The 26,407-nt window shown below is 42.5% G+C and overlaps 1 protein-coding gene across 1 annotated transcript in view; it reads right to left on the minus strand.

The window, feature by feature from the left end:
* LOC311253036 (E3 ubiquitin-protein ligase Midline-1-like) overlaps positions 1-11,064 on the minus strand; it is a 48,906-nt gene extending 37,842 nt beyond the window's left edge. Inside the window, exon 1 of the mRNA XM_084346755.1 lies at positions 10,782-11,064. The gene's annotated coding sequence lies outside the window, so the exon portion shown is untranslated. The remainder of the gene's footprint in view (positions 1-10,781) is intronic.
* Positions 11,065-26,407: the final 15,343 nt, after the last annotated feature.

Genomic DNA, 26,407 nt, shown 5'->3' on the forward strand with positions numbered 1-26,407 from the left:
GCCGATATGACTTTTTTCCTTCAGTCTCTTAGCATGACATCATGCATGGAGACGTCAAGTGCATACTTCAGATGCCTATTAAAGGTGTTTTGCTTTCCAAATAGTCAGCCTGAAACTTAAAAGAACAAGACTTGGTGGAAAAGTATATGGCTGGACGTCTCGTCACTGTGCTTCTGAAGATGTAATTGAGGACTGTCTGCACCTATTCATTTTGAAAGAGCTAGTGGAAGAGGAAACTCCCGTATGTGGCCCTGCTTTGCTGCAGTCCAGCCAAAAAGTCATATTATCTACAGCCTATTCTAGTCAAGTTGACTTTCACGGTGTATTAGTCAGATCTGAAACTGATTACCCAAAAGGACATCTAAAAGAAATCTTACACAAGAAACACTCAGATTGATTTTTAAGCCTGTCATCCACTTTGAGTTTGTTTCCTGATCACTTCTCACCACTTTCACGCAGACTGAATCAGGCACTGTCACACATGTGAAGGGGCAAACAAAACATTCGCAAATCCTCCAGCTTTGCACTGCACTCAACAGTAGTGACTTTTGACCAGCGAAATCGCAGCGGCGCGTTCGTTTAAATGTGACCATGTCTTTATGAAGAGCACAACATGAAGCAATACTTCTATGTGCTTGTAATTAAAAGAAAAAACTTGAGAAAGATTTTTGCTTGACTGTAAAAATATGAACCTCTGAACATGACTGTAATGCATGTAACCGCACATAGATAACAACATAACATTCAATAGATATGTTACGTTTCTGTACGGAAGCCAAGAACAGACGTTATTGAAATTATTTTTTTTAATACTGTTTTTATCTACATATACTTCTTACAGGTGAATTATTTCAGTATCTTGAAATCAAAAGCTCATATTCTCATGTTAACTGGTTAATTTATCTCATTATTTCAAGCAAACACAGACAGATTTCGTACATTTACATTTACATTTAGGGCATTTAGCAGACGCTTTTGTCCAAAGCGACTTACAACGAGATTTTCTTGAGATAACGAGATCATTTCTCAAAAAAATATAAAATAGAATAAAAAATGACTTCATAAGAGTGGACCATGAACCACACACACTGCTCTGTGGGTTGGGTTTAGGAGTTTCAAACCAAACCTTATTAACTTTTTATTTACATTTGACATTTGTTTTCAGAATATTTTTAGTAAAAAATATTTAAAAGTAAGAAGAAGAAACAACATTTTGGGTTTTTTTGTGATAACGGGTTGATGATATAATTAGGTCTCTATGACAGCTTTGTTTTCTTGATTAAAAAAATAAGTAACATAAATAAATGTATAAATCATAAATCCCTTACATTAATAAATTACATCATATGTATGATATATATGTTTTATTTATATTATAAATAAAAACATAATTGCTAATCTTAATAATGGCATTTAAAAAAAAATATTGCAAGTGTGGCACTTCTTGGCCTCCGTACATCAAAGGATCTTTGTCAGAGATGCTCCCCCTTTCAAAAGAACCAGACATCCCTGTGTCATCTTCTTCCTGTCTGTCTGTTCCTGACAGATTTACTGCTCCAGCCCTCTCCTGTTACCACATTGTGTAACAGAAGTCCAAAATGCTATGTTTCTATTTTTAGAGAGGAACAAAGGTCGCTGCCCTGATGCTACTCTCAGCTTTATGTGGCATTTTTATTCTGAAACAAAACCCTCTAAAAACCCCTGATCCATGAACGCCAGCAAATAACCTTTTAAAATGTGCAGCCGGTATAAAACGAAACATCACTTTTAATATCCTGAACAATGTCCACTGGCTCACTGGAACTTGAGAAATTAAACCTCTTTCAACTTTTGATCTCTCTTCCTGTTTATATTTGGGCCGACTCCTCACATTAGTCCCCGCCCGACTTCTGAATCTTTCATTGACTTCAGGTCCGAGGAGGTTGAGGCTCTCCCTTCCACTCATAGTTTAAGCTGTTAAAATTTTCATGGGGGCTCTTTCTGTCCATTTTCTAAAAACTGATTCAACGAGAGCACGATGCAGACAAAAACAGAGGCAAGCCAGAGACGGAGTGTGTTTATGAGATGGGAAAAGAATGTGAGTTTCTCCATAATGCATGGAGCTCCTCATAATGCTGATGTACTCTTGATAATTGTTAATAATTCCAGCCACACTTTCTTCTCCCAGTCTCTTAGCAATAAAAGCCTCTTAATCTGCTTCGGGGGGGGGGGGGGTTATTTCACTGCCACTTTAGCTTTTTAGCAAAATGAATATTTCAGCAATGCCATTACTTGACAAACTGCGCAAAAAAATAAATAAATCTACTCCTTCACGGCTCACAGTAAATGATGTGACACAAAAATCACCCAAAAAATCATTAGGATAAGCAGCCAAAAGCCATCTGACCCCACCCCCGCCCCCACCCACTCCTCCGAAAACACAAATTTGAGTGGGTGGAGGGCTCCATTTGGCGAGTTGACGTGAGCGGCTGTGGCAGTCCGCGGAGCAGAACCGAGAAGTAGGTCATCCACATTGACCTGGCTCGCACAATCAGCATACACTGTGTGTGTGTCACTGTATGAGCATGACTCGCTTTTAACTCGCAGGAGGCGGAAAAAAGCAAGCGTACGGCAGAATGTTGGGACGCAGTGAAAAGAGGGCAAACACGATGATCTGCGCCCGTTAACCTTTTTTATAATGCCACGTTTTCTGAGCAAAGAACGCCTGTCTGGTTAACGTTTGGACTGTAATATGTTCCAGCTTTATCTAAAAACTGAAGGTCAGCATGACTTAAAGGATCAAATTTGGGCTCAAAATTTTAATCTCTTCACAGCTTCAGGTTTAAACACGGCCACGAACGTCACCTACTTTCACAGCAGGGACACGCGGAGAAAGAGCCGGTGCTCAATTATTCAGACATTTCTGAAAAAATAAAAAAGGACATACATTATTGACTTTTTTGTGAATTATGAAACACAAACCTCTACCCTTTTGTGTTTACCCCCCTTTATAAAATGTCCCCCCTCTCCATTTTTAACAACATATAAACCTTTCGACACCTTGTTTACCTCCGATCTGTCGAAGAATTTCGAGCGCTTATGGGATTTGTATTCAGAATAATCTGCTCTCAGAGAGATTAACCCTTGATTCAAAAGTCGTTTTTCAGGGACATACTATCTGTGCCAAGGTTGAAAAAATGTCCTTTGTAAATTGATTGTTTTTTCTTTTTTTAAAGGTGCACTCTGTAGTTAATGTTTTCTGTTTTACTTTGCTTATATTTGGCGTACCCCGCCACCTCTCTAGCTTTAAACCTTATTTTCCTCTGATTGTTTATTCAGTTATGGAAAAAATAAACTTCTCCGAGTTCCCTCATTAATATTGTAAACATTAACAAAGTTTAAAGTTCCATAGTGCCCCTTTAAAGAAGATTGTATCACCTTCCCATACGCTGCAGCCATGAGGAAAGAGTGCTGATATGCTCCCCCCGCCATGTGGAGCTAAGTCAAAATATTTTTCTACACCATTTCCCTCCTAAATATTTGTCTTGGGCACAGCTTGTGGGGAAGTACGTGATAAATCTTGCAGCGCGAGTGCTGGAAGAAATTCACTTTATGTGGAGCACACTGGCTCGCAGGCAGGTGGAGGTGCTGAGAGTCCAATTAGGACAGAGGAATAAAAAAAGTTGGGGCGATGAACATGCCCAAAAGCTGAAGCGAAAAGAAGTCCAAACTCCACTTTTAGACTAATGAAAAAAAAAAGGAAAGAAGCTTTAGATGTCAAACTCAAAGGAGAGTACGATTTTGAAAATCTCTCTCATCTTCTTCTCGTTCCTCCTTCTCATCTTCGTCTCCTCAACTTCCCGTCATCTCCCCCGTACATTACGAGGCTGCATTCGCTGGATTATTAACAAGTTAACAACGCTGAACGTTGCCACACACACACACAGACACGCACACACACACAGTCTTTGTCTGACTCCAGACACCCTGCCATGTTGATCCCTAATCCGCTTCCGACCACACTAGCTGTGACCAATCACGGCCTTTCATGTTCCGACGCGGTCAGTCACACCTAACAGGATTGGCCGGTCGTAGTCCGGGATGCCGGGGCTATTAGTGATTATGATACAGGGTGACGTTTGTGATTTTTGTGTTGGTGTGTGTGTGTGGGCGGGCACGGTCTGTCTGCTTGTGTGACCCAGATTGGGTACAGTGCTGCATGGGAAATTAGATGCGATGTTTGGAGGCCGGAGATTATAAGAGACAAAAACAAGTCTGGTGCTGTCAAGGACACATTTCATCAGGGTGGGTGATCTTTGCACCCGTGAGACACACACACACACGCGCACACACACAGTGCCAGATAAACTGAAAGCTGAGCGTGCTGCGCTCCAAGGTTACTCTTCTTTATAGCAAAATCCCACTCAAACGCTCGCCTACCACATACTCACATGTCTTCATTTAATCTTTACACTGACAGGGGAGGAAAACGCAGAGAATATATCACCCTGGGAATGCCGTTTGGGATGATCGAGCGCGCTATATTTCCTTTCTAAGACGCTGCAAATTTAGTTAACGCCTCCTTCCGTGATTACAATTATTCTACATACAATAATGTTGCCTCAAAATATATGCTCAGGATCCCCTTGGCGGACATGAAAGTGATTAAGTGGTGGTTATTCCCCGAAGTGCTAAATTATCATTGCAACTTTGATTGGATAATGAAATGTTTGCTGCGTGAAAGCGGCCCCAGAGAGCTGGCAGAGATGAGGTAAGCTAGTTTATGTGTGTATGAACAGAGCACTCGGGGATAATGCTAAGGCGTGCAGCATCTGTGTGGTTTATACGCTGCAGCTGCAAGAGGAATGTGACCAGGCAGATTTAGAGGACTCTCAGGTGCGTATGCAAAAATATCCCGCTTATCAGGTGATTTTCGTGTGGTATTTGAATCCTTTAAGTCAGGCAGTGAATGCACAATATGTGAACGGCTTTCCAATATTTCCAGCATCTAGTTTATTTATTTCGTTTTGGTGCAGCCTGCTTTTTTTCAGCCCGATGGCCAGAATAACTGTCAGCAATATACGTTTCTGCAAACCAGGTATTGTATGTTAAAACTCCATTTCTTTATGTTGCAATTTTATGTTCTTGAGGTTCCATTTCGTTTCGTTTCCAACCCTGTGCTTATGTTCTGGTTAGCTTTCGGCACAAAAAAACACTTGGTTAGGGTTTGGAAAAGGTCATGATTTGGCTTAAAATACCTGTTTTTAACGCCAAAAAACCCATCTGGAAATCATCCTGAGGTTTCACTCTTACGGATGTTGAAACACAATCTGAACTGTGGTCACTGGCTTGGCAGCCTTGTCAAGCCAGTGACAAGGCTGCCAAGCCCCCATCCCCTCCACCTCCAGATATGACAGTCAGGTCATAAACATGTAATGTGAACATATGACAGAAATGTCAATATGGTACGTAACCTATGACACATAAAGTACATAAAAAGTGCCCTTTACTATAAATATACCACAACTTTCTGTGCGGGTGGCCCTGTTTTTATCTGCCCCTGCCCCTCAAACATCCTGAGTCCACCACTGATGTTTTCAATATTTCCAACACCAAGTTTCCAGATACTTAATCGAACAAATAAAAACAAAATGCAACCATCGCTGACAAACTGTGTTTACTGATAACAGTTTTACCCTCATGTAGTAATATCCTTTATACAATCATGTATATAAGTGGTAAACTTGCCCCATACCTCTGTGAACACCTGAGTCTTTTGAGGATGCCCCTGTCATACCAATCATGATACTATCACCTGTTACCAATGAACCTGTTTACCTATATTTACAGTACAGTACGTATATGTTTTAAAATCGATGACGTTGATGAATAACAGTCACTAAATATATTAATATATCATATTTGTGCTGTTTTCAGTTGACTATATGTCAAAAAGGATTAGCAAATCATCCCATTCTGTTTCATCAGTTCTACACTGCTTTGGGAATCGGGGTTGACAGAAATAACTTGGTATGATCGGATGTTTTTGTAGCGTAGCGAAGGAGCTAGCTTGGGGTTCTGTTTCCCCAAGGAACATGTTTCTTTGCACATGTGACCTGAGTTTAACCCCAGCATGCCTAAAATGACCCTTCCTCACAGGGCACCTTGTTTTTCATAACACCAAATCATGGGAATCTTTGGAATATGCTTACAATTACACTATTTTTTCACCCCCCTGCATTTTTTCAGCACGAACGATGAGAGCGAAGTGAGACGTGACGTGATCCAAAGTGAAGGAATGTCAAAAAACATCATGATATTGAACTCTGGGGGCCTCTCCACTGGCTGATATTCCAAAAATGATGTGATGTGACTTTTTTAAACCTGCCGGTCTGCGGCAATTTAACTAAAACCCTAGATGCATATCAAACAGCTGCGACATATCTCCGAACTCATAATCTGGAGGGGGAAATAATGAAAACCGAGCCGGGTCTGATATCTGTGAAATGTTGTTCATCAGGCAGCACTCTCAGAGAATTAGTGATTACTTTTCTCCGGATAGAAAAACTGTTAAAGGTCATGTTTTATCAGAGATTCAAACTTCTGTGAACGGAGTTCTTCCCAGTGCCTCGCAGAATACCAAGTGGGTTCTGCAGGAGAGATATGAGACTGCAGGATTACTGTGACTCACTCCTGACTCGTCAAATTTGGGCAGCTTGGTCAGTTGCGTTAAGCTTCATACTGTGACACTCTGGCTACCGCTCCAGCATCAGTTATATACTTGAAGAGCTTGTAAGGCAAAATGAAGACTCCAGGTAGACTTTCAAAAAAAACAATGCTGACTCACAGTTTGCATAGTATCGCAAATTGTTATTTTCGAACATTATTAATTTAGGCAAACAGTTGCTTGGTTGGGGTAAGGCAAAACAAAGTACTTGGTTAGGTTTAGGCGGAAAAAACTACCTGGTTAGGGTTAGGTAAAGTAAGGTTCTTATAGGTTTAGGTAAAAAAAAACTTACTTTGTTAGGGTTAGGCAAAATACAGTACTTTGTTAGGTTTAGGAAAAAAACTACATTATTATGTTAGGCAAAATAAAGAACTTGATAAAGGTTAGGCAAAATGAAGTACTTTGTTAGGGTTAGGCAAACTTAACTACTTGGTTAAGGCTGGGAAAAATAAAGGTCTTCGTAAGCTTAAGGAAAAGTCTGTGACGTCACTCTGGTAACGTCCGGCACATCAGTCACCTTTTCACATGTTCACTCCTGTTACATAACTTAAAAACAAATATCTCCTTACTCTTGGTCCAAAACGGGATGCAAACCCTGGCCTCCGGAGGGAAAATCCTGTGAATGACCCTCCCAGCCACCCTCCGGCTCAGACTTTGTTGCTCTTCATACTACTGCACAGGAAGTGGAGCTGGAGGGGTGACTACAGCGTCTAGCTCTTGAGTGTAGGGCCACTGGCAAGGCTGCTGTATCCGACACATTAGCAGTGAAGGTGTGGTGAACTTGTTTAGCACATCTGCACTCAAAAAGACGCCTCAATTGCACGTATTGCAGATGACACAGGAAACCAGCGCCGGAGCCTTCTCAGCACGCACTTAGCCGAGAAAAATCTGATGTTACACTGGATTTTTATCTCCAACATCAGAGTAAGATGTGTGCAGTCCAGCGTGGACAATAATAGTATAACCATAGTTCAAATGTTAAGTTTTGGGCAATACCACACTTGATTTGTAAAGCAGTCTACTGTAAAGACTCCTGACAAGTGTAGGGGGAAAAAAAAAAAGTTTGAGGAACTACTTATCCTCTCCACAGGACAACACAAGCTGCCAAGTCTCACTGAACCGATTGTGCTCATTGTCACGAGTCTCCATGGCAACGTTGCACTCTCGTCTCATTCGGTTGGTGATTAAAGAACGCACTGGAGTGAATAAAATGAACTGAACTGGAGTGGAAATAGGCGAGATGACGAGAGGAAAGGGTAAAAAAAAAAAGTATTCCAGTCTGTCTTTGTCCTTTTTCTTGAAGGATGTTTAGATAGCAATTAGCAGTTCGCCCCTCGAGCGTCTGAAGTGGGAGGCTGCTGACGCTTTGAAGATCAAATTAACCAATTAGGCAGAGATAAGAGTCTCATGAGTTACACCTCCCGATTTTACCGTGTAAGCTACACGCTGCTGAGATAGGAGGGTATTTCAGGAGGGGGGCGATGTAGGTGGCAACAGGAATCCGTCTCCCCAACGCTCAGGCAACTCCTCGGGTTTACATTAAGAGCAAAGAGCTGCACCTTTCCCTCCACTTAAACAAACTGACAATGCAGACCCACACAGGAAAAGCACTGACAATTACTGCCTTTGCTATATTTATCTACACGGTTCCCACAGTCAGTCTTCAGGTTCAAAGAGGGGGGAAAAAAAACAACAAAACAGAGCTAAGATGCTGTTCTCAAGCCCGCCCAGGCTGACAATGCAGCTGAAACGTGTCAAGGGAAACAGGAAAAGAAACAGCATCAACGCTATTGTTGCTATATCGGTCGGCATCGTGACAACTACAAAACAAACGCCAGACAAAGCCTTTTTGTCCTTCCATGTCACTGTTTGTCAAAGCCAATGGAGGAAATGACAAACTGCAAAACGGCAATTCAAGTGTGTAAATTCAACTATTTATGGATAGATGAAACTTTTATTTAACCCTCAAAGTCCAGAACATTTTGTGGGGGGGCCTGATTCTCCTGTCGGGCTCTACTTATTTTGTTAATCTTTTCTTATTGTAGCAGTCAGCATCAAGTGCCATACATGGTTTTGGTCAGGAGAACCTCACATTTAAAGTCCCAATTTTACATTTTCTTTTATCTGAGAATGGAAGAATTCACTCAAAATAGTGGGTTGTTTAGTATTGTAACCCTAACCCTGACCCCAGAAGTTTAGCAAGTTTAGTTTTTTTTTTTTTTTTTTTAAAAGATGTACTTGAATGTTTTCAACTTCCATGCGAAATTTTGTCGATGTCTGACCTTTCCTAAGCAAGTTAGAGCCATTTATTTTAAAATTAACCTCATTGACAAGTGTCCATTGAACTGACCATGTACATGTGTCCAAAACAACTTTAGAGAGTTAATGAAATGGCTAAACTATGTGGGTTTCCTTGTGCAATCAAGTCTGCAGAACGTGATGGTGTAATCACGTCCACTACGGAGCCTCTGATTGAACTGAAAACCCGAGTAACTCCACTTTGCACAAGTCTTTAAAGCATGTGGATAGGATTAGTGGTTCAAGAGTTATTAAACCTTTCAGAACAATAGCTATTTTTGGCTGCCGGCAGCTGTCTAGGTCTTTGAGGCCTCAAGAACAAAGCACTAAATATGAAATATATCTCTCCAGCACTCATAAACTGTCTCATCTGTGTTGCGAGAAAAGTCAGAGCTGCACGATGTACGTCATAAACTAAGAGAAACAAGCTCTGCACTTAATGTTCTGCACCAATAAAGTTGGCATTCCTCTTTCAAAGATCACACCTGCACATTTAGTTCAATAATTTAAAGTTTTAGTGCAAAAATGTAGATTTTTAGGACTAAAACTCGCACACGCTTCGCTTTAATGCGTTTAGCTTTGGTCAAAACTACACTCATCATCCCAGTCATGGTACTGCAGCCTCCCTCCCTTGAGTTTCCCCCATTGTCTCGCAGATCAAAACACTGAACCTGGATTTCCTCGATCCCCCGTGACCCCAGAGCAGGTGAGAAGGATCAGCGGCAGCACCGAAGCCCGTGGCTGCCAGCTGTCGCACACACGCTCCGGCACGCACGAAGCACGGCGCCGCACACGCACGGATATGAACCCGAAACACGCCTCAGCACACAGGAGATGCTGTGAAATTGAATAACCCGACCTCTGGGGAGGCTCATGCAAACACAGTTGATCAAATCTGAATGGGAGAAGCGCATGGGAAGCACTCATGTGGACGTATAAACATAATGTAACGCACAAAATGTTATGTGGGGGGGGGGAAAGCGTCCACTCTCCTCGAAGCTGTTAAATCAACACTGTCAAACTTCCTCCCTCTTAAGTGCAAAAATGTTTGGGACCTTTTATATCGCGCTCACACACACTTCCAGCACTCAAGTGCACACACATTTTTTTAACGCATCCCTCAAGGCACTGTCTCCTGTCTTTATGCGTCTTGGGCTTCAAGCAAACCAACCAAAACACACAGTGGCTCTTTGAAAATTGGGTCACACAAAACAGACTCTCACATGCCATGCAACCTCCGCCGCCGCGCACGTATCGTTTCATGCACTTCTGTGGTCAGCATCTGAAAGTGTCCCAGTCGGCACCTCCTAAAATTTTACGCACATTTTAGGGGCCAAATTCAAGTTCCCCGTGAGGCTGAAGTTGCCAATAAGCCGACTCATTCATAGTCGTGCAGACCCCCCATGGTGGAAAACACACTCTCTGTTAGGAAATGTAAATTCAGCAAGCAAGTTTTCTCCTTGATACAGATGGCTCCACGGCACCCATTGGCTGCGTCCCCTAAGCCACTGCTCTATCATTATCATTCCAGTAATGCTGGCACTCAGCGCCTCCACTCCTCATTTCCACTGAGAATACAGCCTGAGCCCAGATGGAAGGGTGAAAGCGTGCGGGAATCCCCCGGGGAGGACTCGCAGACTTAAGTAAACTAAGAAAGAACAAACTCCCTCAGAGACGGGGGGCCCCCTCATACAGTAAGCATAAAGAAAAAACAAAACAAGCTCCTCGCTCGCTCACTCCCTCCTCTTCCTCCTCCTCCTCCTCCTCTCTCTCTTACCTTCCACATGATTAAAATCCCATCATCCACAGACAAAGTGAAAAAAGAGAGGAAGAGAGAGAGTGGTGGGGAGGGAGAACGGAGGGCTATCCTTGGCTCTCTCTCTCTCTCTTTGCTCTGTGGGACGCGGCGAAAGCGGCGTTGTCGGCGGAGGCAGCGGCGGGCAGCGAACTTGGGAGTCAGTGAGGATGTGGATGTGTCTCCGTGGCTGTGTCATCACCTCTCATGACATGTTTCCTCCCCCTGCCTGTGTAAGCCTTTCCATCCTGACCCAGCAGAGAGAGAGAGAGAGAGAGAGAGCAGGGACAAACCAGTGCACCGCCCCCCTCTCTATATCCAACCTCCTCCTCCTCCTCTGTCCATCCCTCCCTCCTCTGCTTCCCTGTTTTTTCAAATCTGCCAGTGGGCTGCCCTGCCTCTAAGTAGGCCAATCACCGAACCCATGGGGGTGGAGCCTGGGCCGGCTGTGTGCGAGTATGAGTTTGCAGTCGGATGTGTCAGTCCGTTGAGTGTGTGCATGTCTGCTTGTCCAGGCTTATGTGCTCGCTCGCATGCAAACTCGGGATGTGTACGTCCGTATGTGCGCACGCAGGCCGTCCAAAGCTAAGTTAGCCAAGACCGCACTGCCATCTCCATCTCCATCTCCATCCCTTTAACCTCTAAATCTCAAACGAATCTGATGTTTAATTCACAAACAAAAAGTCCTGCCAGTCCCTAAAAGTAGCCACGTTACACTTGAAGACTGTGTGACTGACACTGGATATGACAGTAGTATAGTAAGAAATCTACTCATAACGCTAAATCTTGTTTTCTATGATTGGATCTCTGCATCCAGCGTAAACAAATAAAAGACAGCCTTCTTACGATACAGTGACATTAGACTTGTGAATATTCTCCTCTCTGTCTCCAATCCGCTTCAGTTGAAGCCAGTACAGCTGACTGATTTAAGCACGGGTTTCCTGTCCTGGTGCAACCTCCTTCTCACTCTGCTAAGCAGTTAGTTATTACTGTAATTGGAACTGTGAAATCCACTTTTTAGGGATGACAGAGGGACAATTTCCTTTGATACTAATACTAGCGAACAAAAGGCTTACGTGATCACATCTTAAAAGGGTAGGTAATTAAACACTGGGAAGGTTAGAAATTACCCGCACTGTCACAGCTTACACTGTTAGTTAAGCATAAAGCAGTTGATCAGTACAGTTGGTTATTGGCAATCAGGCTGCCGAATAGGCGACTGCAGCTCGAGTCTGCGTTTTTGGATATTCTTTACAGGATATCTGGCCATCTCCAGCTGTGTTTATGGTGACCAAACTGGATATTTTTTACAGGAAGTCTGGCCATCTCCAGCTGTGTTTGTTGTGACCAGAACCGGTATTTTAAGCCAAACCACGCTGTTATCCTAACCTTAACCAGGTGTTTTACGTGCCTGCACCTAACCAGAGCGTGAGCGCAGCATTGTGACGAGACAGAAATAGAAAATCGAACCTAACCAAATGTAAAGTTGCAACTTAAAGAAACGTGAAAGCTTGGACTTATCTGTGGTTCTGCAGAAATGTACTTTGCTAACCTTTATTCTGGCCATTGGGTTGGTGCTGGAAGTCGTAAGATCCATGTCGGTGTCAGTTATCATAATTCTGAGATTTTGACAATTTATTAATTAGTTAACTAGAAACTCGAAGCAAGACTTGACTATGTAGACAACAGAATTGTCTTTACATTAACAGCCAACACCATCAACAGCAATTTAAAATGAAACAATCAGGAGATGTGATGAATCATCTAAATAAAGGCCACTGAATGTGAATTTACAGTATATAATTCTTCATCTGTCTCCTCTTTGTAACCATGACATGTCCTCAGTGAGCAATTCGCCCTCTGTAATTTTTTAATGTCTCCCTGCTGTCTCTTCCTCTACCTTGAAACTTCAGCTGTTTTGGCCGCTGCCCATAAAAAACAGCCCACTTTTTTATGCGGCCCACAAGGAAAGCAGCTTAAATTAATCTCCGAGATGCAAGTCAGTGATTTAGCCTCCCACACAAGGCACGCTGCCCTGCCATGACTGCAGTCTTTGATTGGAAATCTTCCGCATTCATCGTCTGTCTCGTAAACTGCACCTCTCCATCACGTCTGATTCACTGTGGACGATGCTCTTAATCCTGGCAATTGTGCATAACGGAAGGCATTATAAAGCCCCCGGGAAAAGGGAAAATCATCAGCCCAAAATCATTACTCAAACTCTACAGTCCATGTGTTGTGAAAGCTTTGAATGCCCGCAGCTCATTGGTAGCTAGATCCCAAATAATCCCCTAACATTTCGCCCCGGGCAAGTGAGTCTTGTACTTGGAAGTGTAGGACATGGTTCTTACTTCGGTAAAGGGCTATGGGTTTAATTCCAGCCTGTATCCTGGACTGCAGGATCATAGACAGAAACTATTTGTTTGGGTCTGATAAGTTCCAGAAAGCATGTCCAAAAGCAACTGCGCCACTGAAATGCAAAACTCTGACCGAGATTTCAGAGATTAAGTGTTTTTGGAATTCCTGTAAGGTCAATTAAATTGTGCTTTAGAGAATTCAGCGAAGAGTTGTTCCTGAATATTAAAAGCAATTCACAAATTCCAATGATCTTGTCTCTGTGTGTTATTGTTTGGAGCACTGTTGCCCAATCCCAATGGCCTCCTTAAAGCTTGAAGCCTTGATCCCTCACATACTTAGCTGACATCACCTGGTAAGTGTTTGAGGGAGGCTGCAAGGGCCTGAATGGTAGAAATGGAGATGGGACAGGCTTTTTATTTTACGTTTTAAAAATGCTACATTCCAGAGCACCGTTATCATTGGGTTTTTTTTCGTTTCCAGTCTTCCCCTTGTAACCCATGGTAACCCAATGTTTAAGACTTCAAGAGTCATGGCAAGTGGCCATAAATGGCTCAAAATGTCTGCGAGGGAGCCCTCATGCCCTTGACAGTTTGACAGTGGGGCAGCAAAGCCGTGGCAGACTCACTGGGACCACGCTTCAAAGTCTGTGAGTCTGCGAGTGTGGACACTGGGATTGGGCCAGTAACTGCTGTGATTGGCTTTGAGTGAATGAATGAATGATAATGAGGCAGAAATGCATCAAGACGTGAAAAAGGAAATACAGAAATCGGAACCAAGTTTGTAAACTGTCACTTTTTATTAATTAATAAATGCCTAAAAATATGTTTCATATTTATTTTTTGTGCATTTGATGGCATTTCATTTTTAATTATTGAGCTACATGTTTATTTTTCCATTTTTTAAAGTTGCAGAAATTGTTGGCTGCAGTCCCACCCCTAAATGTGGAGGGGGGAGATATCAGAATGTGTCCAACAATCTCTTTAATTATTTTTATTTATTTTGGCAGTTTTAGTCCTCCATAGAATTTTTCCAATAATCTTTTCAACCCTCAAACAATGTCTTTAATTATTCTAATTTTGGCAGATGTAGTCCTCCATAGAATTGTGGGTACTGTGCCCACAATATGTTCATGTGTACTGCTTGGATGTGTGTGCTGTGCTGGGGCTTGCGGCGCGGCTGTGTGCTTCTGGCGGCTGGAGCGGGATCAGTCGAGGTGAGGCTGCCGCTAAAGAATGCTGTTCTGGAAAAAGGACAAGGAGAGAGTTTCCATCTCGGGTCAGTCGTCGGCGAAAGCAAGACCACTAACTTTCCAAACACTTTAGCGTGACATGAAACATTTCTTCACCGCAGCAAGAAGAAAAACAGAGAAACACATAGTTATTGAAAAAGATATGTGTCTGTATTTTTACACTCGGAGTTGAGTTGTGAAATTGGAAAGTGTCTTGTGTCCGAAGATCATATTTTCATCAAGCAACAGTCACTACTGTGAAGGCACACAGGTCAGCTCGGCAGATTGAAAGTGTGAAGGCACAGGTCTGCTCAAAAAGAACAAAGTTAAAGTAAATGTGAAGGATGAAAAACACTGCAGCTTGGAGGAAAAACATGTATTTTTGATTTTGGGGTGAACTGTCCCTTTTTAAAAGTCAGTTTAGTTTCCTTTTCATCAAAGTTTTACCTTCAGGGAGTCAGTCTGGGAGCGCACAGGATGTCACAATGTAAACAGAATTGTTGTATTAGCTGTCCTTTTCTTATTTTTTTCACCCTGGATTTTATCCAACAGCACTCTTCAGAATTAAAGCAGGCAGACACAAAGCCTCTTCATTCATTCAAGTTCCTCAGAGGGAGCAGCTGAAGCCGTCGAGTGTCCTCTAACTCGATGCCGCAAAGTCAAACGGCTGTTTTTCACCTTGAACTATATGTTCCAGTGTCGCCCCCGGTGATATTTCAGTTGTGCTTGAAATGACTTTATGCAAAAAGAGACAGAGGGTATTGAGTTAAGGCGCAACGGACATGTAAGATCTGTTTTCACACAGAAATCTTAAAGTTAACTATGATTCGTGGTGGGTGTCAGTGGGTGAACAACACCAACTATAACGATTTACAAAACTGTGAGAACAGTTCAAACTTTGAAGTGAAGCCAAAGAGGTTCAAGACGAGGCACATTCAGAAGCTGTGGAGATTTTTTGTTGTTGGTATTCGTCAAGGCTGTGGTTTTGTGCTCTTAACCGCATCAGAGACCTGAAGTGATCGCTCCTCATTTGGCATCCTTTGTCAAATCAAGAAAAGAGGCGTTAAAAGAAGATAAGACTAAAAAGCTCAGTCCTGGAAAGTAAAATCAACATCTTTAACTTTTCATAGTTTGCTTCACATTAGCTGCTACATCTTTTTGTGAAATTTAGGGGGAAGAAAAAAAAAACCCACTCTTCCCATGACAGCTCTCTAAATTCAAGAAAGTCGGCCCCTTCTGAGTTTAGAGAGGTCTTATTTTTAACAACCAGGAATGAGCGGAATGCGGTTGGGTTCGTCTCCTCTCTCGGGGGCGAGACCATTACGGGGGATAAAGCACGACAGGGTTATGACCGGGACCTTTCAGAGGGCACCAGCGCCGTGGGTAGCCTGGGATTTGTGGGACTTATAACGCACATATGTTCAAGTGAACACGTGACCCCCAACACCCTTAAATGGGTCCGAGTCAACCTCCCAGGTAAAGCAAATGCAAATAGACGCATTTCGCTGTCGGCTTCAGCGCAATCCTTTGATCCGAACACCCGCATACATTAAAACACATACAGCATGTTATTTTCCAGAGGCATCTTTATGACCGAGATATACAGCATCTTAAAACCTCCCCAGTCACTGATCACTATCTTGAACACTACATTAGATATGCATTCATATTGCATGAGTCATGGGAGGCTGGGAGACGAGTCTGCAGGGCCGCTCTTGCATATATTTGCCTCTGAGTGTGTCTCGCTGCGGCCCCGATGAAAACTTTCGTGACCTTTTGAAAACATCTCAGTCGTCACAGCTAAGGGCCTTTTTAGAAAATGCCAAACACATTTCCCCCCGAACTGACCTCTCGCCTTCTAAGTGAGTTCACATGCGGGCAGTAAAGCGCTGGTTTCAATCAGGGAGGGGAAGATGTACAGCTGGTACGGGCCGAGCTGAGAGGCAGCAGCTGCTTTTAAGCACAGTTTGGGATTAGGGCAGAAGTTGTTGCGCTCAGTTATTCAGATACTTTTTGTTTTTTATTTAAGGAGATTCGGTCGCAGAGGCTGTGAGCTATCTCGCTCCGTCAAGTGACCTCAGTGAATGAGCCGATCTAATCAGTGAAGCTAATACACAGAAAAGCCCGAAAACGGATTTAAGAGAGGAGGAGAGGGAGCAAGGGAGACAGACAGATTAAGAGATATAGAGGGATTGGGGTGGGGCGAGCAGGAGATAAAGAAGTCGAGGTGATAAACATTAGCTGTGGCTGCTCTATATCATCTGAAGAAGATAGTTTTTGGTGTGCAGCAGATGTGCAAGTCGCAAGTTATTGTGGTGAGAAGTCCTGCTACGAATCAGATAATAGAAATATCAGTCAGTTAGCTAAAAAAACACATTCACCCACCTTTCTTTGTGGGTTTTGTAGTGACGGATGAAGTTGGATGTTTTTGAGTTGTGGACCTTGCATACCGCCCTTAATAGTGCTATTAATAACAATCCTTGAATCCAAATTTTTATTAATTTCGGACTGTCCTCCTGTGATGTTTTAATGCTGCTGCCCCAGTGCCCCTTCAACCTTCAAGTCTCAAGCTAGTCTCAAGTTACTGTGGTGAGAATAAAACGAGTTGAGTGCATCACGTGACGTTGTAATTACATGGTCTGGCCACTACGAAACCGGGCTTCAAAGCCGGGCGCTTGTAAAAGACGTATGACCTTGCATACCACTGTTCTCCCCTTTCTGCTGCCATTGACGACATTAATCCTTAAATCCAAAGTATTATATTTTGGGACTTGCCCCTCCATGGTAGCTGCCTTTTAGCTATGTTAGCCTCTGCTGATCAGCAACGTCCTTGTAGGCCTCTAGATTTGTGTGCATTGCAATAGAAATGACCCAATCATGTTTAAAAAACAGAACAGAACTTCTCATTAACTCTCAGAAATGGAAATATTTGATTAAAAGTCCATTTGAGTCTCAGTCAAGTCTCAAGAATGGTCTGCAGTAAAGGAGAAAATCAAGAGTGGAACGAAAACTGACATCTGCATGGCTATGTACTTTTCTTTCTCCTGAACTGACCCGTTAAATGTGTCCGCTAAGATAGCACAAAAGAGACTCACTGCCGTCACGTCTTTACACATCAACTGTAATAAGAATTCCCAAGGTGTGTGTGCGATCATGTCTGTCTGTGTATGTGAGCTGACAGTACAACCTGACAAACATCCCCTCAGGTGCTTCAAGAGCGGGCAGACCGCGAGGACACGAAAACGCTGTGCACGCTGCCTCAGACGTCACCGTGAGTCAGAGGATCAAACAGAGGTCAGCCGATGGACGGAAATATTTTGATTCGCCGCTATCCGTGAATATCTTAACAAGGAGCGTGAGGCGGCTGAGGTCAGACTGAGTAATAATAAACTCTGAATCAACAGCAGTCGCGAACGTCTCTGCCCTGCTGGCTCCTCTCAGCCGTGACATCAAAGCGGATTCGATAAAAACAACACCATCCAGGACGATGAAGACAGAAAGTGCCTTTCTTTTCAGATTTGAGATACAGTCAAGAGCCTTAGTAGCGCTTTTCCACATTATGCATGCACACACACACACACACACATCGAGATCCATTGCCTGAATCTGACACATTCGCCAGAAGCTAAGCAGCTCAAGGTCATCCTCTGTCACACCAAAGGAATTCAATGCGGCTTCATCTAAGCTAATGCAAATATGCCCATTCAGAGTCGAGCACGCATAAATGCCCAAAAGCGCACACACGCTCAAACCGATGCATGCAAGGACACACACACACATGTAATACTGATAACGTAAACACATACGCACAGATGGACACACGCATAAACATATACAAGTGTCAGGCGGCATCATCATTAGCTGTCAGCGTGCCCAATGTGTCCTCAAACTGTCACGAAAGGGGTCACGTCCTCGCCCTCAACCCAAAGCAACACCAGCTGGCACACTATGACAACACCGTAATCGTATGACAACAACACATAATCGTCAAGAAAGAGTCCAAATCCTGAAAGTCTATCAGGAAACACATGCCTGCATTAGCATAAAAGTCGTCTTTAAAATAAATACACTTGTCAAGAGGGTTAGAGGGGGAAGAAGACGGCAGGATAGTTTGATTTAAGGTCATTTTTAGGCTTTAAGAGTTGACATGAGCCTATATATCAGTTTTGATTGACAGCCTTTAAAGGTCAAATGCTGACATTTGGGGTTGGTGATGACCTGGGAATGACACTCAACAATCAACAATGTTTCTCCAGAATCACTTACAGCAGGCCAGCCAGGCTATCCAAACAAAGAACAGAGAAGCTCCAATTACAACGATGGGTTAAACAAGCACAGGGCTTTCATGAAGGAGACCTCTGTTTGTGTCTAGTGTTAGACCATAAATCAACGGTGGGCTTTAACTTACTTGCATAGCGAAATTATGGGATGTAGCTGCAGTTACTTACATAACGTGGTTCATTCATAACTAAAGTGAAGTAAGGTAGTTATTTTAACTAAAAAACAAAAACAATGTTTTCTTAACAATCCAAGTAGTTTTTGGGCCTCAACCCAACCAAGCAGTTGTAATGCCTAAACCTAACCAAGCAGTTTTAGTACCTAAACCCAATCAAGTAGTTTTCCGACCTAAACCCTACCAAACTGCGAGGGTACAACAAAGGTACGCCTGTCACTGATACACTGCAACAGTCTTGTCTCATTGAGAGAGCTACTGGTAACCGACCTATTTAGTCATATCAGTATTAGCATGTGTTTGACTCTGAGGTTGTACTAGACCTAGACATCAATAAACAGGGATTTTAGCCACTAATCTGGGTATCGAAAGGCTACCTCGGAATAGGCAGCATTGAATATTTGAACAACCAACTGTGCAGTTCCCATGTATTAAGTGTTCTGAAGCATCTTTCAGCTCATGAAGCACATTTGAACAGAAGTGGAACTGGTTAGAATGTCGCCTGTTGACCTTTGGAACATTTAACGATTTTAGTCCTCAAACTATAAATAAGGCTCCAACCAATGCTAACGCTCTGTATCGAGGTCAACAAAGCTGGAGAAATTGTGACTGGACTTTGTTGTGCACTGAAGCATCAAAATGGGGCCATCTTAATGAATCACTCAGGATGTTACTGACTCACAAAATCACATTTTCAAATTAAAGCTTAGTTTTTAAAATATGCAAAAGTGGCGAGAGGATTTAAGCTGTAGTAACCTGCGGTAGCTTCTCCAGTTCTGCTCAATCAAGATCAAGATTTAAGTCTTGAAGGTCTAAAAAGAGACAAACGCCCATCGACTGCATATACTAAAGTCACTGTATCATGCATCACTTCATCAGAGCACCAACCGGCTCTCAGGCGTTTGCTGTCACACACGGGTGAGTTCGTCGCCAAGCTAATGTGCTAATTCAGGCGTCACTGCATTATCTATTAAAATTCTCACAGTGTAAAGTGCAGTATAGCTGCCATCTTGCACTGGGTGCAATGAGGGTGTGATGAAGCGTGGAAATTCTCTTCACTTCTTCTTTTGAGTCCAGTGTAGTAGCTAATCTAATTTAAAGTTTAAAATATATTGCAGTTAATGGCACAAAGGCAGCCCAGTCACCGGCTTTTAACACTCTGCAAACTGATCACACCTTTACATGTGTATGTGCCATATTGATTTCTACCATTTCTACAATATTCATCACATCACATTCACATTACATGTTTATGTACCTCACTGTCATAACAGGATTCGGAGGGGAAAGTGGGTTGTGTTATAGGCAAGAATGCTGCCAAGCGAGCAACTACAGTTCCAAGATTGTGTTTCAACATTTGCAAGCGTGACAAAAGTGGATACTATTAAAGAGGTCATATTATGCTAATTTTCAGGGTCATACTGGGTCTTAGTACAATAGGTTTACCTACTTTGATTTTCGAAAAACGTTTTAGCTACAAAGTGAGACATCTTGCCTCTGTTCAATCTTTGGTGAGAGTTGCACATGCACATTACTTAACTGGCAGGATGTAGCCAGTCAGAGGCAGAGTAGGAAGGTCATGCCGGGCGAAGTAGTGTGATCTAAAATAACACCACTACAGCAGTAGCAACTGTATACCTGCTGACTGAACCAGGGGTTTCAGGCAGTGCAGTAGCAGTGTTTTCTATGGGGGAGAGTAACTCCCTTTGGTGTGGACTTGTGTAGCACAACAATGCTATATAACACAATAAAGGAAAGGCAAAAAAGTCATCATATGACCTCTTGAAGGAGACCACCAGACAATTCCCAGATATGTCTCTTGTGACCAATACAGGTATTTTAAACCAAAACATGATATGACAACATAAAACATATCCTTGGTTTGCAAAGGTGCACATTTACAAAATGTATTCTAGAGATCGGGTTGCTCAAATTATTATTAATCATTAAGTGATCCTCATATTCTCCTGTTAGGTACAGTTATGCAACACACAGCTTTTCAAACTGAAATCCTAATTATGTGCGATGTTTAACTCTCCAATTAGTGAACATAACTCTCCACAAAGCTCCGCTTGTATTGTGTGCCCAATCACTTTGCCATTTGTCCCTGGAAGTTGTATAACTGAATAACTCCTCATTCCCCTGGAAATGGAGGTCATTGGCTGGTGAGAAACCAATTCCTTTCAGTATAATCACAGCCCTGATAATCAGAAACCCTTTCCCCTCAGCTGGGATGAAAACTAGCTCAAGTAGAAGTAATGTTATAGTTTATAAGGCCGTGAAATAACAGCCATACTGAAAGTAACATCATGTCCCGCACTTGTGACCTTTAATGATGAATCTCTCCTATAATAGCGCCAATGATTCAATCAGCTGAGCCTGAAACTGCTCCAGCTGGGTTGCCGATTCCTCCTGCGGTCACATAAATGCATTCATAATACCGTACCTCAGTTTGGCCACAAAATAACTTGCAGAGGTGACAGGAAACATGCAAGTTGTTATTTTAAAACCATATACCGCTGCTTTAGATGAGCCTCCCTGCCGTGAAAAAAATTGACTTTTTCCCAGGTGTGCCGAATGACGGCGTGAAGCATGAATAAGTTATAAGTGAAAGTCAGGCTCCCCGACCTCGCATGCTCTCCCCGCTGCAGTGTAGCGCAGCCCTGTGTGTATATGTGTGCGTGGTTAATGTAATGCAATGGTTAATGCACTATAGTCCACCTGGAAGTGAGAACATATTCTGATTTATGGGGCCTGCCATCACCTGTGACGGGGAGAGCGCACACACTCAGTAAAAAGTAGGAAGTGGGAACATCTTCCTTGGCTTGTGGTTAACGTATGTATCTTCTGTTGCTATGAAAAGAGGCAGAGATGCTAGCTCGGGATGCAGAGAGGAATCGGAAGCCGGGGCATTAATCAGAGGGCATGCATTTTGTATGAAGGCGGGGAGGGGGCTTCGTACAGTGGGATGGCAGTGTGACTACAGTGTAAGACAGCGATGAATTATAAATGGAATAAATGATGGTCTCAGTTGGATCCTTGATGGTTTGAATTATTAATGAAGTTGTTTGGACTCAGGTGTGATTTTAAAAAATTCCAACAGATCCGTTTTAGTCACCTTAGGGCTTCTCAAAGATGCAATCAATGATCCAGTTCGTCCAACCTTTAAAAATCCAATAAATCAACTTAAACTCTTCAGTACTATATGTTTATGACTGTACTTCAAGATTGGCCATTGAGCACTACATATAAAGTCACTTTAAGGGGAGCTTAATGTTTTTCTCTATACTCACTCTGGTTCATCTTTAAAGCGTCTGAATGACAGAAGTAGGGCGTATAGCTATCATCGCATCTTTTAATGGATACTGATTGATGCAATAGCAATGCAACGCAAAAGAATCTTCATGACATATGAATATGTGCATATGCAACCCTGCCTTGGAGAGCGGTGGTTCTAAAAGTGGAGTTGAGTGCGTTCCAGAGGGATCCTCAGCGAAACAGGAAATAATTTATTGTCATCATAATTCTATCAATAAGTAACACATGTCAGAATGTATGATTGTTTAAGTTGTTTGCTTCATACACTTCATGCAATTAAACATTTAAAAGCACAGTTCTTATCAAATCGGGGACCCTGTCCTTGATGTGAAAGATTGAGAACTGCTGTTCGAGAGATGACAATTTTTTTAGGGTTCACATTTCACAGTCGCCCCCTTTGGTCAAGGTTAGAGAAGGTTTTTGGTTAATGTTGTGAGGGTTAGTAAGTAAAAGAACATCCTGTCTCATTCTTCAAGTCACTGTTGATGTTGAGTGCGATCTTCCCTGAATCTACTTTCTGAAAAAGCTGTTTCTATCTGCTGCAGGGGCTAAAAAACCTTAATCATATCAAAGTTTAATCGAGCTTTGGTTGCAAGAGAAGACACTTTAGTATCAGTATTTTGTGCCTCAGCAGATGTGTCCATTGCTATGGACAAATTATGTCAAATAAAATTTTATTTGCTGTTCAAAATTATTAGTCAGTTGTAGGATATAGGATGGGCATACATCTGGAGTACAATCACTAATAATCTGAATTGCAAAAAAGGAAAGATTTTGCATTTGAAAACAGAGCTTTTTTGCCATTATGAGACCATTAACTCTACCTGCTTATCTGGTGCAAGGTCGTCAGGGGATGAACCACTGGTAGACCTGGGGGAAGGGTGGTTCCTCCCCTCTTTTCGCCCCTATCCGTCAAACATCCTGAGTCCGTCTCATTGTTCTGTATAAAATCTTCTAGCACAGAGGTTATGACAAAGCTAAACTGACACCTGTGTAAAAAAATAAAAAAAGGTGGGATGGCAGGATAATGCTGTTACACGCACGTTGTTATACGTCACGCCTCTCCTGCTCAAGGCCAGCGTTTTGATAGGGACCTTCTTTACAACAGTGTTGTGGGATCTAGGTAAAAGAGGCAAATGGATGTGAAGCATTATAAACAAAGAGCACATTGCCAGTCCATCATATAGAGCAAACTGGATTTGAACCCAGGACCTTGACAGTTGCTAATAACAAACCATGTCGGATATGAAATTGATAAAAATTAAGCTTCATCTGTTTCAAACTCAGCCATTTATTTAATGGCAAATTTGGGTACTTGAGAAAATCAGTCGCTTGCAGATGGATAAAAGCAAATGGAGAAAGTTCAAGAGGTTGATAAAAATATCTCAGTCACTTCTATTTAGGCAGACAGACAGTCAGGCACACAGACAGGTAGTTGTTCTGGCCCACAGGGCTGCATGCCGGGGGACAAGCCTTCTTAAGGCGAATGACATTTGCTTTCAACATGGTTGCTTGCCCTCTCTACATGTCTTGTTTCTTTATCGAGCTCGAGCTGCTCCCTCAGGCAGAGCCGACACCTCGTCTCTATTCTTCTAACACCAGCACAGATAAATAGTGCCAGTCGCACACACACACACACACAGGGCCGGTTTCACTCACACACACAAACACACAGACACACACTGACCTCTGAGGTACAATCAATAAACCACCCACGGCAGTTTTCCAAAGCTTTCAAAGAGACACTGTGCGTACTTTGTGTGTATTGCGTTGCTGCTCTCCAAAACAAACACAGCGATCTGTTAGACCATTAGTGATATTGCATTACTCTCCTTGGAATGCACTGCTTTATACAATCTCAGCCCCGGTTATCTGTTCGCACAAAGGAATCCATTCTCAACTATGTGGCTAAGAAGAGAGAATCTCAGTGCTTTGTTGAAGTATTTGACCCTCTCTCAGAGGAGCACCACCCTCTCTCTCACACAAATCAAGCTGTAGATGCAGCAGCGAATGAAAAATGGTTCAATCAAACTGTGCTCATGACGTTGACTGACTTGTTGCACCGCCTTGTTGCACACAAATGAACAATTTCTTTCACATTTTGAGCACAAATGTGTTGAAGTCATTGTTAGTGAGCACTTCTCCTTTCTCAAAGAGCCATCCACCTGGCAGGTGTGGCTCATCAAGATGCTGATTAAACAGCTGTGCATTTGGATGGTTACAATAAAAGGGACTTTTATTATGCACTGAAATATGGACTACACTGGACTAGGTTTACAGACACCCTTCTCTAGCCCTAAGATGCCCCATTAAAGTGATCTACAGTACTTGACGAGGTGTATATAATCAATTTCTTGGTGGAACGTGTCAATAAAAGCTGTTGAACCTGGGAAAGCTAGTTCTTGAAATAAATGCTATTAACGGCATCATTCCTAGTTGCCATGTGGTTGAGGTGGACATGAGAAGACGCCATGAAAAACATGCTGCAGTTTAAAAAGTTTGGTTAGAAGAGGTTGAACACTTCAGTGTCTCCACCAACTCAAAGACAGAACACTAATTCGATGTTTATCGTGGACAAAGTGTGTTTATTTCTGTTTTTCATGATCTTGTGTCACAGTTTATGGTTTTGTTATTCCCTGTTTTATTTGGAAGTTCTGCCCTCATGTGTCGTGTTTTGCTTGTCACTTCCTCCCTTTGTGTGATTTCCCGCCCTTTTTCCCTGTTCACCTGTGTCCTATTAGTTAATCAGCCTTTGTGTATATAGTCTTTGTGCTCCCTGCTGTCTTTGTCAGTTCGTCTGTTGAGTTTCCCCAAGTCTGTTCCTCTTATTGTGTTTTCCTGGCTTTTATTCCCCATGTCATTCCTTGTTTGTACCCTTGTCTTTGATACTTTTTTTTGTTGGTACTTTGCTTTTCTTGGTTTGACCTTTGTTCAGCTTTTGTGGTTCGTCTTTGTGTTCTGTTAAACTTTGTGTTGTCCATGTCAGCCTTGAGCTTCATTAGAGACTTTGCTCAAACCCAAGCCTCTTCTTTCTCTTAGGATATTTTATGTTAGCTAGCTAGCCAAGTAATTTACAAAAAGATTCAACATTTCATGATTAACAATCTCAATAGCGCTGCCTTTGCGCCTGGCAGAATGCCATGGAGGATTTACAGATAATATAAAGCCATGCCTCAATCTACTCAGTAACGATTTTTGCTTGACTTAATCACTGAATTAAATGTAGTTTCCTACATCCTTATGGGAATGCGTATTGATCGTTTGCAGCAAGTGCCGCCCCAATTTGGCAAATGCAACCGAATTCGTGATGCAGTTGAATTATCCTTCAACACAATGAGCTAAACTCGCCATTTAACATTGCATTGGTAGCAGTTTTGTTCAGACAGTGTGGTTTCTAAGAAATCCTGTTGACAAGACACATTCTTCTGTTGCCTCAAGGAAAAAATGGACAAAAAGACATAAAATCATCTGTCAGACTGCATTGCTTTGTTCAGACAGCAAATCCAATTGTTTTTTATAGCTGGTCATAAAGGCAGACTCGTCCACTTGTTATTTTAACAAGCCTCTGCATTGGATTTGTGTTTGAACAATCTACTCTTTTGTATTGGTTGTCTTGGTAATTACACAATTGTACGTGCTGACTGAGACTGTTGTTTTTGGATTGGAAGCACTTGGTGCACCACAATGTTTAGATCTTTTTTTTTATTGGGGGCACTGCTGTGAGTGGTGGCAGAAAACCTCTTTTGTCTCCAGTGCTTTGCTGAATATTCATTTTTGTTGTCCTTTGTTTTAGAAAGATTTGTTGTGGATTGTTTTCGGTTAGTTGTCACCCCCGTGGGCGATCTGAGGTAGCATGAGCAGGGATTCTATCCCCCTTGTTTGCAAAATTGACCAAAATGCATCCCTATTGTTAGCCTGCCATCACTCTCCATCCCCCACGAGGCCACCACGGTCCAGGTCCAGACCGAGAAGTCTTCCGCTTCTCATTCCCAACGAGTCACAGCAGCCTGGTCAGTGGCCCTAAGCTTCTGAGTTTGACACTGAAGTTACCCGTTCAGCATCACTTCTTGAATGATTCTCTCGTGCAGTAGTATAAAGAGTGAGTAAAGTCTGAATCTCATCTCATCACTGACTGACTTCACCTAACCCAACATATAAGTTGCGTGACTGAACAGTTATTTAAACCCAATGGGTGATTTTTTCCTAAACATAACAACATAGTTTTGGTGTCTAAGGCCTAACCAAGTATTG

The sequence above is a fragment of the Pagrus pagrus genome, assembly GCF_965226575.1.
Source record: "Pagrus pagrus genome assembly, chromosome: 24".
Classification (NCBI taxonomy): Eukaryota; Metazoa; Chordata; class Actinopteri; order Spariformes; family Sparidae; genus Pagrus; species Pagrus pagrus.